This window comes from Perognathus longimembris, chromosome 16 (genome assembly GCF_023159225.1).
Source record: "Perognathus longimembris pacificus isolate PPM17 chromosome 16, ASM2315922v1, whole genome shotgun sequence".
Taxonomy (NCBI): Eukaryota; Metazoa; Chordata; class Mammalia; order Rodentia; family Heteromyidae; genus Perognathus; species Perognathus longimembris.
In genome coordinates this window covers 3,927,253-3,943,975 of record NC_063176.1, presented here as the reverse complement: position 1 = coordinate 3,943,975, position 16,723 = coordinate 3,927,253, and the positions used below count along the sequence as shown (strand labels likewise).

Sequence of the window (16,723 nt, the reverse complement as noted above, 5' to 3'; positions counted from 1 at the left end):
CACTCCCAAGAGTCTATTCAGGAAGTTAAGATAGGAGACTAGAAATTACACTTGATACAATCCTATGTTATACAGGCAGTAAACTTTACCCATAGGTTACAAATAAATGTCGAATATTCAATCTGATAATCATGAATTATCACACCATTGTAAACTTTATGTGATTTATATATATATACATATATAAATATATATATGAACGTATAAATTGACAACTAGCTTTCTCTTTGTCTGCTGTAATAATGCCAATCCAGGACTTAAGAACATAACTTTCTAGATGTAACACAAGCAAATTAATTTTTTTCTTCTTCTTTATTGTCAAAGTGGAGTACAGAGGACTTACAGTTTCACATGTAAGGAGAGTACATTAATTATCCAACTTGTTACCTCCTCCCTTATTTTTACCCCATCTCCCCCCTCCCAGTTCCCTCAACCCCATGAGCTGTACAGTTTGTTTACACCAGTTGGTTTAGTAAGTATTGCTTTTTCAATGGTTTGTCTTTTTATCCTTTGCCTTTCATTTTTGGTATTCCCTTTCCTTACTCTCATTCCAATACACTATACATTCCTATACATTATCTAGGTACTAAGATCCATTACAGTAATAGCAGGAGTAAAATCACAGGAAGGGAATTTGAGAGAGCAAAAGTTACAGTTTCACAGGGTATGCTGAAATTAACTACAGTAATGATATACCACTTATTTCCATAAGCAAATCTATTCAGCTGTTGTGATATTCTGCTATTCTATCCCGGAAATTTACTACTTATTCCTTATGAGGGAAACCATAGTGTTTATGTTTCTTGGGGTCTGGGTAACTTCACTTAGGTTTTTCCAAGTTCTTCCATTTCCTTATGAATGGTGCAGTATCATTCTTCCAGACAGAGGCATAGAATTCCATTGTGTATATGAACCACATTTTTTTGATTCACTCTCCAGCTGAGGGACATCTGAGTTGGTTCCATGTTTTAGCAATGACAAATTGTGTTGGGATGAAAATAGCTGTGCTGGTGGCTTTAGTGTGGTCTTGCTTGTAATCTTTTGGATACATGCCCAAAAGTGGGGTTGCTGGGTCATAGGGAATCTCTATGCTTAGCCTTTTGAGGAACCTCCATATTGCTTTCCAGAATGGTTGAACAAGTTTACACTCCCACCAACAGTGTAGTAGGGTTCCCTTTTGGCCACATCTTCTACCATGGTTGTTATTATTAGTTTTCTTGATAATGGACATTCTTACTGGGGTGGGGTGGAATCTCTGTGTTGTTTTGATTTGCATTCCTTCTATGGCCTGTGATGTTGAGCACTTTTTCATGTGTCTCTTGACTGTCCTCATTTCCTCTTCAGAGAAGGCTTTTAGGTCTCTAGCCCACTTGTTGAGAAGGCTACTGGTACTTTATTTGTTTGGGAGTAATTTAACTTTTTGAGTTCTGCATATATTTTAGATATGAGGCATTTGTCTGTTGTATGGCTGGTAAAGATCTTCTCCCAATCTGTGTGCTTTCTGTTTATCTTGGAAGCTATATATTTTGCTGTGTAGAAGCTCTGTAGTTTGATACAGTCCCATTTCTCCAGTCTTTCCTTGATTTGTTGCATTTCTGGGTCTTTGTTAAGGAAGTTTTATCCAGTGCCAAGTAGCCCAGGAGTTTCTCCCATACCTTCTTGCAGTGTTTTCAGGGTATCTGATTTTATTTCCAGGTCTTTGATCCATTTGGAATTGATTTTGGTGCCTAGATTTAGTTTGTTAAGTGTTGATCCTGTTTTACAAACACCATTTGTTGAAGAGGCTGTCTTTCTTCCATCCTATCTTTTTAGCACCTTTGTCAAAGATTAGGTATCTGTAGTTCTGTGGGTTCATTTCTGGGTCTTCAGTTCTGTTCCATTGGTGTTCAGTTCTGTTCCATTGGTCTTCACTCAGGCCTGTTCTTGTCCCAATAGCAAGCTGTTTTTATTACTATAGCTTTGTAATACAGCTTGAGATTTGGTATTGTTATTCTTCTGGCACTGTTATTTCTACTAAGGATTGTTTTAGGCAAATTAAATTTTTTGTAAGGGTCAGTTACTTAGTAAGATACATCACACAAAGCTCCTACACTCATTCACTTTCAACATGAGGAATGTTTTAATCATGGAACATGCAAATGATTAAGGCAAATATTGCCATTTAAATGTTAACAGAAAATATTCAAAAGTCAAAAGACCAGTTTAGAACTTATTACCAAATTTAAACCTCTAGGAAGTATATCTGAAATTAATGACCCCAATTTTATCATACCATTGTAACTATTTATGAGGGGGAAAAACAGTACTTTAGTAACAGGGTAATGTATTTGACATAGAGTTACACAACATTTGTCGTGCATTTGTTGAGATAGAAGTGATGGTATTTGGCAGGAAGATTTTTATTATTTCAATTATTTCTGCCTTTGGATTGATCAAGCAAGCATATACCTTTGCCCCGTTCAAATCATGCCTGCATTTACATCAGGATTGACATTTGAAGAGTACACTTACTTCTAATTTAAAACATCTTTCCATTCTGCTTATTATGTCATAAACAGGAAATTGGTTCAGTTTACATAAGGAGAGATTTTAGGCTTATTTTTCAGTTGCCGGTGTGTGACGTCATAACAGATAAGCAATCCAACATGGTGCATTTAAATACCGCAGCACTGAAGGCAAGTGCATCAACTTCTCTGACTCTTCAGTCTCGTCTTGGAGAGGAGGTAACATACTCCCATAGAATCTAATATGGAGTGTTTCACTGGTTGGCATACCTAAAATCACTTACAGCAATGTCCATTGGCTGCCTGCTTTTTGTCCAGTAATGTGTAAAGATATGAGGATTTCATGTCTTTTTCTGAAGGTGAGCTAGGGTCTCTGTTCTCCTGAGCTGAGTTCAGCAATGAAGTGAACAGAAGGCATCGTGTAGGCCTGTGATCCTGCTCCTGTGTGATGGGAATCACAGAGCCTTTTCATTTCCTTCACAACGTATTTGTTACCCGTTGACTTAATGATCAGCGTCATATCATTGTATGGAATTTGAAGAATTGGGTTCCAAAGGCCTTTTTTGGCATCTATGTATGCATTATATTAAAATTTGGAGTAATTTTTTCAGGGTTACTGTATAGCCTTAGAAAAACATTTCAACTGTGAGTCTTTTGTTCTTTTCTGTCTCTTATGTCACAGACCTTTCTCTCCTGCTTGGCTTTGTACAGCCATCTTCTGGGTTTCAGTTTCTTGAGTAGCTAGGATAAACATAAGCTATCTTTGCTCAATTATATTTGCTAACTTTTAATATTGGAAATTATTAAATTTTCTCTACCAAAGAAATTAAAAATTACTGGGCGAAAATAGTCATATCATGTTTTCTGAAATAACTACCAAATCTTTTTTGTGTGTCTGGTCCTGTATCTCTCACACATTTTCTCCATTATGTTATTCTCAGATATCATTAAGATTATGAAACATTGAATCTTATATAATAAGTATTCAGTTTCAGAAAATCTACCCATTTTGGAGAAAAATTCATGTCCTTTCATTGTAAATATTGCAAACAACCCTCTTGTAACTACTTTTAACTTCTATTTCTTAGCCTTCTTATCTCATTCCTAAGTCCCTCCCACTCAGTTTTAAGGGATATAATGACCCTAAATTATGAAAAGTTATTTTATCACTTGTCCTATCTTTTTTCTAACTGTCTTGGGCCCCAAACTCAGGAACTTGGAACTGTTCCTGATCTTTTTTACTGAAGGCTACCACTCTCAAAATTCAGCCACAGCAGCACTTCCTGTTTTCTGGTGATTAATAGGAGTAAGTCCTTGCCTTGGGCTGGCTTCAAACTCTGTTCATCAAATTTCGGCCCTCTGAGTACCTAGGATTACAGGCATGAGCCACTGGTGCCTAACTTTCCTCTCTTGCTCTATTTCATTTTGACAATATTCTTGGGAGGATATTTTTCCTTAGTATGTTCTCTAGGACCATGGATACTGCTCATTTGCAGACTATTTATTTTGCTTGCTTGATGCCATGTGTTCAATAAGAGTGTCACAGGGGGAACAAAAGAAAGGAAAACATACAAAAGAGAAAAAAGATTAGAAATTGCTCTTATTGCTAAAATCACTATGGTAATAACAATATTTATAACTAATATTTATATTTTAAATTTAGTATTTTTGTAATTTTATTTAAACACATTCCTGTTTAACCCAGGCCCTAGAATTATTACAGCGCCTTCCTTATGAAAAACAGTACCTTCAGGACATTACACAAACCAAAACCATTACAAGATGGTTTTCATGAGGACTAATTATTCCCTCTTAAATGCCATCATCTTGGTTTCCACCACATACAAACTGACTGGAAATTCACTTCAGCTGTTCTTTGCTGAGAGATTTAACATACATCACACTGGACTGACCTGGATTTGTGCTCATCCTACTTCTCCTATGGCACTGTACATAATATCTATATACTGCCCTCTAGTCCCATAAATTTGACTATAAGTAATGTATCTCAAATCTGAAGTTCCACAAAGAACTGATCTATTTAAGTCCCTGTAAGTCAGTCACTCCTGGATTTCGATCCCAGCAGTCCCTTTCACTAGCTATCATCTATGTCATTAGTTGTACAAAAAGCTCATAGACAGAAACACAGCTTGTCAATATCTAATTCCAGAGCCAAAGAGATTCTATGAGCTCTCATAGGTGCTCATATGTGGAGCCAAATGAGGAAAGGAAGGATGAAAGACAGACAAAAAATCCTTAAATATTGATTATGGAGTTTTAATCTTCCGTCTGAAGTACAATGAAACACCTGTCAGATACCTGTGGTTCTTGGTTCATGTCTTCCTTGTGCATAAATGCCATGACATTTCCAAAGGGCACAGTGTAAGGTGTGATAATAATGTTTCTCTTTGACATAAAAATCAGACACATTCTGGTTTATCAATCTTCTACAATAAGATACTGCTCTTCCAGAATATAAGGCTATCCTAGAAACTCAAGTTTCCCTTTATGTAGAGTGTCTAAGAAACTGCTTCAGCTTGTCCTATTCCATCTCTACACCTCTTAAATGGGGCAGGCACGAAATGATTGCCACAATACTTACATTTTGGTGTTTTAACCTAATTATAGTTTCCTTACCACTATTGGTTACTTGGTGACCCCACCCCCAGGTTGTTACTTATAATAACCACTGATTTTTAGATAAGTTTATTCAAGATTTTCCAAATTTATAAAGTTTCAGCCACACTGATGTCTCCTGCATGTAATCCCACCTACTCTGGAGGCTGAAATCTGGGGGTTGTAGTTAGATGCTAGCCTGGGTAAAAAAGTCCTTGGGACTCTTAAATCCAATCAACCACCAAAAAGCCAAGAGTGGAGTTGTGACCCAGGTGATAAAGTGCTAGCCTTGAACAAAAATGTTCAGAGAGAGTTGTCAGGCCCTGTTTCTTTCTCGCTCTCGTGCTCTCCCTGTCTCTCTCTGTGTCTGCCTCTCTCTTTCTCTGTGTTGATTTACTTTGAAATCTACTGAAGCGACTCCTTATGCCCTCTAAGCAAACCTGTCACAGGTATAGCACCTTCCTCCCCTCCATGTTCTTCTCTTCTGTGTCTCTTTCACATGTTTGTTCATGTATTTTTGTAGGAATTGTACATTCCCCCACATAATGCTGCTCTTTACTGATCCATGTCTCCTGCCAGTCCCTCACTTCCATACTAGGACCTATCTTTGAATTTACACAATGTTTCCTAAGGCTCGTGAGCACACTGTCCATAGAGTAATAAATATTTTAACTAATTTTTTTAACCTGGGCTTTCACAGGTCTCTGCCAAAAATGAAGTTCTTTACAGTTCAATGTATCTTGCAATTCAAATGTGCCTTGCAATTCAAATGCTGGAAGGCGAAGGTGTCTTGCTCTGAGCCTGCTGAGGCTCTGACCAGCTCCACCACCATTGTGTCTGTGTTCTGTTCATGTCTTGTCTCCCATCTCCTGGACCTTCTCTGGTCATAGCATCCTACTTCAGCCCCCCATTGGAGCTGAACTGGTTTCTCAAAATGTGGCTTCTTCATTTGCAGATGATATGTGAAAATTTTTGTTTCCTAGGAAAAGTTTTTGTTTTCTAACTGACCACGTGGTTCTAAAATATCGGCAAAATAATATCATTTTGCCACTGGAATTCCAGAAAATTTATGTGGCCACAAAAAAGAATTCTAAGCGATCCAAAGCTTGTACACAACTGCCTGTCTGTATGTCTGTCTTTCTGTTGGTAAAACATGTAAAAACTGGCATCATGGTTTCAAAATTACTTGCTTTTGACTACTATTTTTACTTGCTTTTAAGCGTTGTGTTAAACTGATCTTTGCAGCCTCTGGGTGGGGTCAAAGTAAACAGCCTGGAGGCAATCCTGACTCTTATCACTGAAATGGGGTCCCCCCCAAGGGAGGGGATTCCTGGTTCCCCCAAGAGTCCCCCACACAGTCTCCAACTACAAGATGACAAAAAGACACATTTATTGGGGAAGTAAAAAGTGAACAAAAATTGAACCGACAGCCCTTGGTTGCAGCCCAGACTGGGGAGCCGAAACTACTGACCACGACTGCAGGATCAGGGCCCAGACTCGGGAGCTGGGGCCGCCCACACGTGTGCAGCCAAGACTCAGGAGCTGGAACTGCCTGTCCTTGTGGCCTTCCAGCCTGGTTATAATGTAAACATGGCAGACAAACTTGCCACACACAGGTGACCAATGAAGATACAACACTTACAGAGCATGCTAGGGCGTACGCAGGTGGCCAATAGAGTTACAGTCTGTCTCATAATATCTATTTGAACTAACCTATCATTCTAGTTAGAATTGACCCATGGATTTGGTGGGGCTCACATGATGCAGGTGGATATGCTTACTCACAGGTTCTCTTGAAGCTCCAAGGCCTCAGGTGGTCAATCTACATAACTTATCATAATAAAGGGGAGCTTCCCTGAATAGGGTGGGGGAAGGCAGATGGAGTTGGCTTCTGCTCTTACCTGAGCTGGAGTCAACCTGAAGTCCCTCCACAGTTAATGATGGCACTGGCCAGATCTGACCTCCCTATTACAATCACCAGACTCCAAGCCAAACAAAAAAAAAAAAAAAAAAAAAAAAAACCCAGGTTTTAAATCCAAACTGATCATGTTTGGGTGCAAGCAAATGTGTCTATGAAAAACTCCAAAAAGTTCTAATATGTAGCATGTAGTATAAGTAAAATGATGTAAAATCAGTGTGTTATTCTTTATGTCCATCTATGCTAAAAGTCAAGTGTACATCTGATCCTGATTTTGCTTCTCCATTTTTCTCTCCTGTGCTCTCATAAACTCTGTAAGATTAAGGGACCAGAGTCATTGTGGAACAAGTGTGCCAATGTGTATGCTAACCTAGATTTTCCTGACCCAGGGTTAATATTTTGCTTTATAGGATGCAGGTCAACATGTGTGCTAGCTGCCTGACTGTGGCACTTCGTGACTACAAGAAGTTGCCTTCACAGTCTGCTCCCAAACTACCCGGCTTCACTACAAATGATTCCTTATTCTCTCTTTCTCTTGCATGGGAAATGGCTCAGGGAATCTAGGAACCCTGTAAAGATTTTGACAGACCCAGAGTGCTCCTGCCCTGGCTCTTCCCCCGCCCCCCAAGATTAGAGTTGGGATTATAGCAGGCCTATCATGACAGAGTTGCAACCTAGACTTACTCCAAGGTTAAACCATCTGAATTGTTTGGTGGCCACAGGGTTGCATTGGGGTAGAATTGGTTTCTTCCCCCTCCATGTCTCAGTAACTGTCATGACTGCTGCAGAGAGCAGACTTGGTTGGCATTTGGTCTGTATGGATTTTGTTACTAGGAAGATGGTTAAAGGCCCAAGCCATCTAAAATCATTTTGAAGTTGTCACCCTGCTTAAATCAGTAGGACACCAGCCTACAAAACCCAGAGTACTCAGAGTGAGCAACCAGGTAATACTGGGAGATTTCAAATGTCTTTAACCAGTCTGTGTAGAAATTGGCAGGAAACCCAGCAGGGGGTGTGACAATCTATCCAGGGGACTCTGAGAGATGCCACCACAGCCTTGCCCAGATCCAACCCATCTCTCCTGCCTGCCTCCATCACACATGACTAAGGAGGCCTGCTGATTCTGGATGGAAGAAGTTAAACATGGTCTTTACTAAAGAAACAGGCTGAGACCATCTTTTCACAGCATCTCAGAGGACTCCAGGAGCTGCCTGGAAATTTGGCACGAGGAAACCAAATGGATGATCAACTGGCTACTAATGGGACTATTATAGCCATAGCCACTGCACAGCCTCAAAATTTTCAAATGGCTCAAGGACTTCATGAGCTTATGCATTTAAATTGGAGAGGGTTACATCAAAGATTTCCCCCTGGTTAATATAAAGAACTTAAAAAAGATCATGAGGACATGCAAATCATGTAGGCCATTTCTGCAGGTTCTGCCTCTGCAATCTCCTGGAGTTAACCCCAGAGGCCTTAAGCCTAATGTTATCTGGCAAACTGATGTAACCTACTATGCTCCCTTTGGAAAATTAAAATATATATTTATGTCCAGTGACACCCACTGACATACTTGTTGGGCAACTGCCCATTCAGGTGAAAGGGCCTGGCATGGTGAAAGCCATTTCTTACAATGTTTTGCCATCCTGGGCTACCCCAACAGGTAAAGACAGACAATGGGCCTTGCTTTATAAGCAAATCATTGCAATGATTTTTTTTCAAATATGGAATATTAAACACATCACTGGAATACATACAATCCAAGGGATCAAGCCATAATCAAGAGGCATAATGAGACCCTAAAGGACCAATTAATAAAACAAAAAGGGGGAGGTAACCCCCATGACCAGTTAAGGACAGCCATGCTTACATTAAATATTTTAAATTTTTCCAAAGATCAACTTTTAACGGCCTTTCAGAGGCATTGGTCAAACCAGACACTTATTTAAAGGTGGAAGTCCGATTGAAGGACCCCGTTACTGGACCATGGTGAGGTCCTGACCCACTTATTAGTGTGGGAAGTGGTTTAGGATGTGTTTTCCCAATTGGGGAACCAAATCCAATTTGGGTACCTGCTAGAGACCTAAAATACTGTTCACCAGAATAACTACCCAAGAGCACCCCCTTTTGAGGTATGATTCCTTGTTTGTTTCTCTCTAGGAATGAAAAGACCATGGTGGATTTTTCCTGAAACTTGCCTGCGTGTATCAACAATTGTGGGCATCAATGGAGGCAACCAGCCTCCCTTCCTTGCAATTGCCCAGCACTACCCCCTTGTTCAGGTGTATCCACCCCTACCCTTTCTCTACTAAATGTTACTTAATTTGTTGGACTCTTCCTCCACATCTTTATGCCCCAACCCAATATGGCATGGTGTTTTTCTGCGGCAATACCGCCTACAGCCAATTGTCAAAGAATTAGAATGGAGTTTGCACTATTGTTTCCGTTTTGCAGGTGTTAATATTGTCCCCAATAATTAGTCTTTACTATCCCCGCTGTCTGAGCTTAGGACTTGCTGTTGGTGTGGAAACAGGCATTGGGGGTCTTGGTACCCTCGCTCCATGTTTATGATAAACTGTCTACTAATGATATGCATCAAGTTGCTAGCATCATTCTAGATCTGCAATTTCAACTCGACTCCTTGGCTGCCGTGGTCCTCCAGAATCGCCAGGGCCTGGACCTGCTCACTGCCAGAGAAGGGGGACTCTGTTCACTTTTATCCTGAGTGGCGCCGAAACAGACTGAACTCCAATTTTCTCTGGACTGGGATAAATGGGTGGCTCCCCTACCCCCTCCCCCTTTTGGGCCCCTTGTTTACCGTGGTTCTTGTGTTCACATTTGGTACTGTGTTTACATTTGGCCCTTGCATGGTTAATAGGCTTCTCCAATGTCTTAAAAATGAGCCAGCGCTGTCCAATTAATGGTGGTTGGACAGGAATATGCTGCATTTTGCCAATTGGGAACCCTATGAGGTTGGCCATGACCCCTACCAGGGAGTACAGGTGTGAGGCAAAAATAATTGGGCCTCCTCTTGAGTGTCAATTCCTCCCTGCGAGTCCTTCTACTGGTCTGGCAGTCCCTGCAAGTAGGATTGCCTGATGAGCTAGAGTGGTAGTCAATGACTGGTAAGATCCTCAGAGGGGGAAAACCTAAGACAGGCACACTCTCGAGTAGGGCAGCCACCTGCTAATAAAACAAAAAGGGGGAGATGCTGAACATGCCAGGGCATGTTACATCAGAAAGAGGCAACTAGCTGGCCCTGCCTGTTTCCCAGCCCTGAGGCCACGTGTGGCTATTACACAGGAACCCAGAAAGACAGTTCTAGCTGCCCCGCCTTCCAGCCTTGGGACCAACTGTGGCTAAGATGGCGCCTGGTGGTAAACCCAGAGGCGGTCCTTTGATCTCTGACACAAAATAAGGCTGCAACTTAGGATTGGTCCCTCAGCCCTCCAGCCTTGATGGACAGCTCAGGCCACCCCTTACAGTCCCTAGATAGGTGCACATACAGCCCTCACCTTTCTGCCGATCTTTGACCTGATTGGCTCCCGTGCCTTATTTAAGAGCAGGATCAACCTCAAAAAACGAGACTTTGCACTGACTTAGCTCCCAGGCCTTCTGTTTGTCCTCCGGTGAGGGGGGGCTGGGTGCGGGCCGTCTGTCGACCCTTTCCTCTTCTGGGCTCACATGGTCGGGGCGTGTTTCCCCATCTGTCCCGCAAGTCAGGAGATCGTGGGAGGCTAGAGACCCCGACAAATACCCATCCAAATTAACTTAAATTCTACCTCTACTCCAATTTGGTTGACAAAAAAATTCCTAAATATCCACAATTATTCTCATTTTAAATAGAAAGTTACTACTCTGCAGCTTCTTAAAAAAAATCAAATTGTCAGCTGAGATCTTGTTCGGTTTCAAATGGTAGAATGCCTGTAGTTCAAGCTCTAGCACCACTAAAAATGAATGAGACAGAGAGAGAGAGAGAGAGAGAGAGAGAGAGACAAAGAGGCACAGAGAATGAAGAAAGGGAAGATGAAGAGAGTGAGGGAGGAAAAAGGAAGATAAAGTTTACGTAATAACAAACATTACCTGCTTATGAAACAGTTGAATTACATTAAGACAAAGCTTTAAGAATGCTGTAGTATTCATAACGTCAAGAACGGGATACTTTGTATTACTAGGTAAAGATAATGCAAGTGCTTTAAAGTCTATTATTTTGTCTTGTTGTTTTATTCTTTAGGGTTTCAGGTTTCTTTGCTTTTTAAGAGAAAATCTTAACACTTCACATGATATTTCCACTTGATGATTTAGTGCCTTCATTAAACATTGGCTATTGTAGTTAGGCTGGAAATAGAGATTCGCTGATTCTTATTAAAATAACTCGATCATAATTTTGCCTATCTTTTTGACTTAAGACATTTTTAAGTTGAAATCGAATCTTAAATGTAAACTGTGGACTCAAGACATGCGCACATTCTTTCATGTGAGTCATCAGAATTTTTCATAAAAATCCAATGATATCTTTTTGTGATATAATTAGGGAAAGGATATTCTTTATATGAGAATAATAATAACTCATTTTGCTATTATTTGAGCATGTGATCCCATATTTATGTTCTTGACAGTAGGAACATGTACCTGGTATCTTTTTTTTTAATCCATACATCCATATTTATTGATGATTCCCTTTGTGGAAACAAGTGGATGTTATAGATAAGGAAATATAATGCATACGTTGCTCTAATCTAAATAAATTATCATCAAACTTGTACAATTAATCACACTGGAAAATGCTTTTGTTTATACAATTGTGTTAGTTGCAGAACAAGAAAAAGAGAAAGGGAAATATATTGATCAAATTCTGTGATGATATAAATATTAAAGGTGATTTGTAACTCTGCTGCACTAAGTGTTCAGTGCTGGATGATTTATAAAGGAAAACTGATCATTCATATGGACATTCCAAACTACTCCAGAATTGAGAGAAGAGCATCAACAGGGCTACCTGATGAAACAAATCACCCGGCGATACTCTTCCATTCTACCTTGATTTTATTTTGCAGATGTTTAAGGGTTTCCTTAATTTGCCTCAGATATTACATTTGATTTGCTATGGGAGCACTCTTCAGTCTACTATACATGACATTTTTGTTAATCCTTTATTCAGAGGCTGGATTATGTGGATATGCTTACAACTCTATATTGAAATTGCATCTCCAGTTTGAAACTTGCTTCTCCCTGTCAGGTTGTTGTATTTAACTCTCTTTTGGGCTAGAGATAGTTGCTGTAATCTTACAAGGCAAGAACTATATAGTAAGACCCTAAAATCAGGAATAAAGGTTGGCCCTTGCAGCCTCAAGTACTCCGTTGACAGTCATATATATAACTGTATTTTTGACAGTTCCCTTATTTTTTGTTTCATTGATTCTAATAGGAAAATAATTTACTTAGCATAAATAACTATTTGTGCCATGCACAGTAGCATGCTTTTGTAGAACAAATGAAAGAAATCCATTCATAGGTCACATGCCTAAGCCATCAAATTAATGCCACATTTGAAATACACAAATGGATCTTTTTAGTAGATATACAAAGATAGGAATATATTTTTAATATTTTATTATAAAGGTGATGAATAGGGTAGTTGCAGCTACATAAGTAAGGTAATGAATACATTTCTCCTTGAACACTGTTACCCCTCCCTCATTTTCTCCCTCTTACCCCCACATTGTAAAGTTCATTGCCAACATAGTGTCCAGTGAATATCATTATTTCATCTTTTGTCTGGCTGTTTCTGTGATTCCCTTGCACTTCCAGATAAGCTGATATACAAGAAAAAGAGTACAGAAACCTAAAACAGAAAGAAATAGAAATAACAGCATACAGGATATAATGATAATCTCTTAATTCCTACTAACATACTAAGTTTTAAAACAAATCCAGATGCCCCTCAGTAGATGATGGATCAAAACGGGAGTTCTCTGCTTTTGCCAGAAGGAGTGGCATTGCCCCATTCTTAAGGAAAGGAAAAGACCAGAAAAAAATATATTAAGTAAAGCAATCCAGGCCCAAAGAAATATAGGTTGCATGATTTCCCTCATTTTAATAAATAGGACATATCTATTATATTCTTAGCAGGGAATCACAATAGCCCAGTCACAAAGTCTACAGAACCATGCATTAACAAGGGTATCAAAGTGAACTCCAAATGTCTTCATTAACATTTCTCTTGTGATAAAGTCCTTGACATCTACATCCTTCTTACTGATACATAAGATACCTGTTTTGTCTGATTATAAAACGTCAAGATAAGATCTCAGCCATCAATCTGCTAAAATGACCTTTTATTCTACAGTGAGATTATAACCAAAACAAAAGCCTCCTTCTCTGTCTATACTTTTTCCTTTCCACTCCGAAGAACAACCCCAGCATTTCTGAAGCAGAAGCTGAAGGGAAGAGTGCACTCTGGTTTTCCATGCAAGATGGAAAGGAACTCAAACAGTGTTTTTTTCTTATCCAGAAGGATGTTGTTGTTTGGTTAAACAATTGTTCACTTGACCATAACTGTCATAAATCTATTTCCGGGACTCTTGACTATATTGACCAAACTAAATAATAAAGAAAAAATTGGGTTGAAAAGTAAATGAGGAAATAAGAAGGAATGAAGGGAAATGGACATCACTTGACATTGAATAACAAAGGACTTTATTTTTTAAGTTGAACATACTTCAATCTTACTAAATAAAGAAATGATTGTGCTGTTGAGCTTATTTTAGAAACCAATATGGTTTTGCATATAAGAAGAGACTGCTATTGAAAATGCGGAGAAATAGCACAGAAAATAAAAATAGTGATGACTAACACAAACTTGAAATCTTTATTTACTTAATAAAATATTTATATAGCATTGTATATCAGCCAGAGGTTTATCATGATTTTTACTGGGTACATATATCATAGAATAAAAGAATCACCTAGTGATATTTGTACTAAATATTTGACACAAAATTTAACCTTTGGATTATTGATAGCATCAGTCTCAAATACATGAATACATTGAATATCCTATTACGTGGTTGCTCAAATGTATAGCCTGCCAAGAGTCAACTAGAAAACATTGCTAAAATTCATGATCCAAAAGCACTCCCAAGAGTCTATTCAGGAAGTTAAGATAGGGAGACTAGAAACTACATTTGATACAATCCTATGTTATACAGGCACTAAACTTTACCTATAGCTTACAAATAAGTATCGAATATTCAATCTGATAATCATGAATTATCAAACCATTTCAAAGTTTATGTGATATGTATATATATATATATGTATGTATGTATGTATGTATGTATGTATAGATGAAAATTAGCTTTCGCTTTGTCTTCTGTAATTATGCCAATCCAGAACTTAAGAACACAACTTTCTAGAGATGCAACAAGAGCAAATTAATTTTTTCTTCTTTATCGTCACAGTGAAGTACAGAGGGGTCACAGTTTCACACGTAACACAAGTACATTAATTATCCAACTTGTTACTCCTCCCTTATTTTTACCCCATCTCCCCCCTCCCTGTTCCCTCACCCCCATGAGTTGTACAGTTCATTTACACCAGTTGGTTTTGTAAGTATTACTTTTTCAATGGTTTGTCTTTTTATCCTTTGCCTTTCATTTTTGGCATTCCCTTTCCTTACTCTCATTCCAATACACTACACATTCCAATACATTATCTGGGGTACTAAGATCAGTTACAGTAATAGCAGGAGTAAAATCACAGGAAGGGAATTTGAGAGAGTGAAAGTTACCGTTTCACAAGGTATGCTGAAATTAACTACAGCAATGATGTACCACTTATTTCCACAAGCATTGCTATTGAGCTGTTGTGATCTTCTGCTATGTATATCCTGGATATGTACTACTTATTCCTTATGAGGGAAACGATAGGATTTATGTTTCTTTGGGTCTGGGTCACTTCATTTAGTTTTTTCCAAGTTCTTCCATTTCTTTAAGAATGGGACAGTATCATTCTTTGTAATAGAGGCATAGCATTCCATGGTGTATATGTACCACATTTTTTGGATCCACACACCAGCTGAGGAGCATCTGGGTTGGTTCCATGTTTTAGCAATGACAAATTGTGTTGGGATGAAAATAGCTGTGCTGTTGGCTTTAGTATGGTCTTGCTTGTAATCTTTTGGATACATGCCCAAAAGTGGGGTTGCTGGGTCATAGGGAAGCTCTATGCTTAGCCTTTTGAGGAACCTCCATATTGCTTTCCAGAATGGTTGAACAAGTTTACACTCCCACCAACAGTGTAGTAGGGTTCCCTTTTGGCCACATCCCCTCCCATATTTGTTATTATTAGTTTTCTTGAAAATGGACATTCTTACTGGGGTGAGGTGGAATCTCTGTGTTGTTTTGATTTCCATTTCTTCTATGACCAGTGATGTTGAGCACTTTTTCATGTCTCTGGGCCATTCTCATTTCCTTTTCAGAGAGGGCTCTTTTTAGGTCTTTAGCCCACTTGTTGAGGGGCTGTTGGTTCTTTATTTATTTTGGAAGAATTTAACTTTTTGAGTTCTGCATATATTTTAGATATGAGGCCTTTGTCTGTTGTATGGCTCGTAAAGATCTTCTCCCAATCTGTGGGCTTTCTGTTTATCTTGGAAGCTATATCTTTAGCTGTGCAGAAGCTCTGTAGTTTGACACAGTCCCATTTGTCCAGGCTTTCTTTGATTTGTTGCATTTCTGCGTCTTTGTTAAGGAAGTTACATCCAGTGCCAAGTAGCCCAAGAGTTTTTCCTATTCCTTCTTGCAGTGTTTTCAGGGTTTCTGATTTTATTCCAGGTCTTTGATCCATTTGGAATTGATTTTAGTGCCTAGATTTAGTTTGTTTCAGGTGTTGACCCAGTTTTACCAGCACCATTTGTTGAAGAGGCTGTCGTTCTTCCATCCTATCTTTTTACTGCCTTTGTCAAAGATTAGGTATCTGTACTTCTGCGGGTTCATTTTGGGGTCGTCAGTTCTGTTCTGTTGGTCTTCACTCAGGCTTGTTCTTGTCCCAGTACCATTCTGTTTTTATTACTATAGCTTTGTAATACAGCTTGAGATTTGGTATTGTTATTCTTCTGGCACTGTTCTTTTTACTGTTCTTTTAGGCAAATTAAATTTTTTGTAAGGAGCATTTACTTAGTAAGATACATCACACAAAGCTCCTATACCCATTCACTTTCAACATGAGAAATTTTTCAATCATGGAACATGCATATGATTAAGGCAAATATTCCCATTTAAAAGTTAACAGAAAATATTTAAAGTCAAAAGACCAGTTTAGAAATTATTAACAAATTTAAACCTCTAGGAAGTATATCTGAAATTAATGACTCCAACTTTATCATACCAATTGTAACTATCTATGAGAGGGGAAGAAAACAAGCACTTTAGTAACATGGTAACATATTTGACATAGAGTTCCACAATATTTGTCGTGCATTTGTTGAGATAGAAGTGACAGTGTTTGGCAGAAAGATTTTTTTTTTTTTTTTGGCCAGTCCTGGGACTTGGACTCAGGGCCTGAGCACTGTCCCTGGCTTCTTTATGCTCAAGGCTAGCACTCTGCCACTTGAGTCACAGCGCCACTTCTGGCCATTTTCTATATATGTGGTGCTGGGGAATTGAACACAGGGCCTCATGTATAT

General features: G+C 39.0%; 1 long non-coding RNA gene across 1 annotated transcript in view; it reads left to right on the top strand.

Moving 5' to 3' along the window:
- LOC125364872 overlaps positions 1–15,181 on the top strand; it is a 28,378-nt gene extending 13,197 nt beyond the window's left edge. Inside the window, exon 3 of the long non-coding RNA XR_007213582.1 lies at positions 14,890–15,181. This is a non-coding gene — a long non-coding RNA (uncharacterized LOC125364872). The remainder of the gene's footprint in view (positions 1–14,889) is intronic.
- Positions 15,182–16,723: the final 1,542 nt, after the last annotated feature.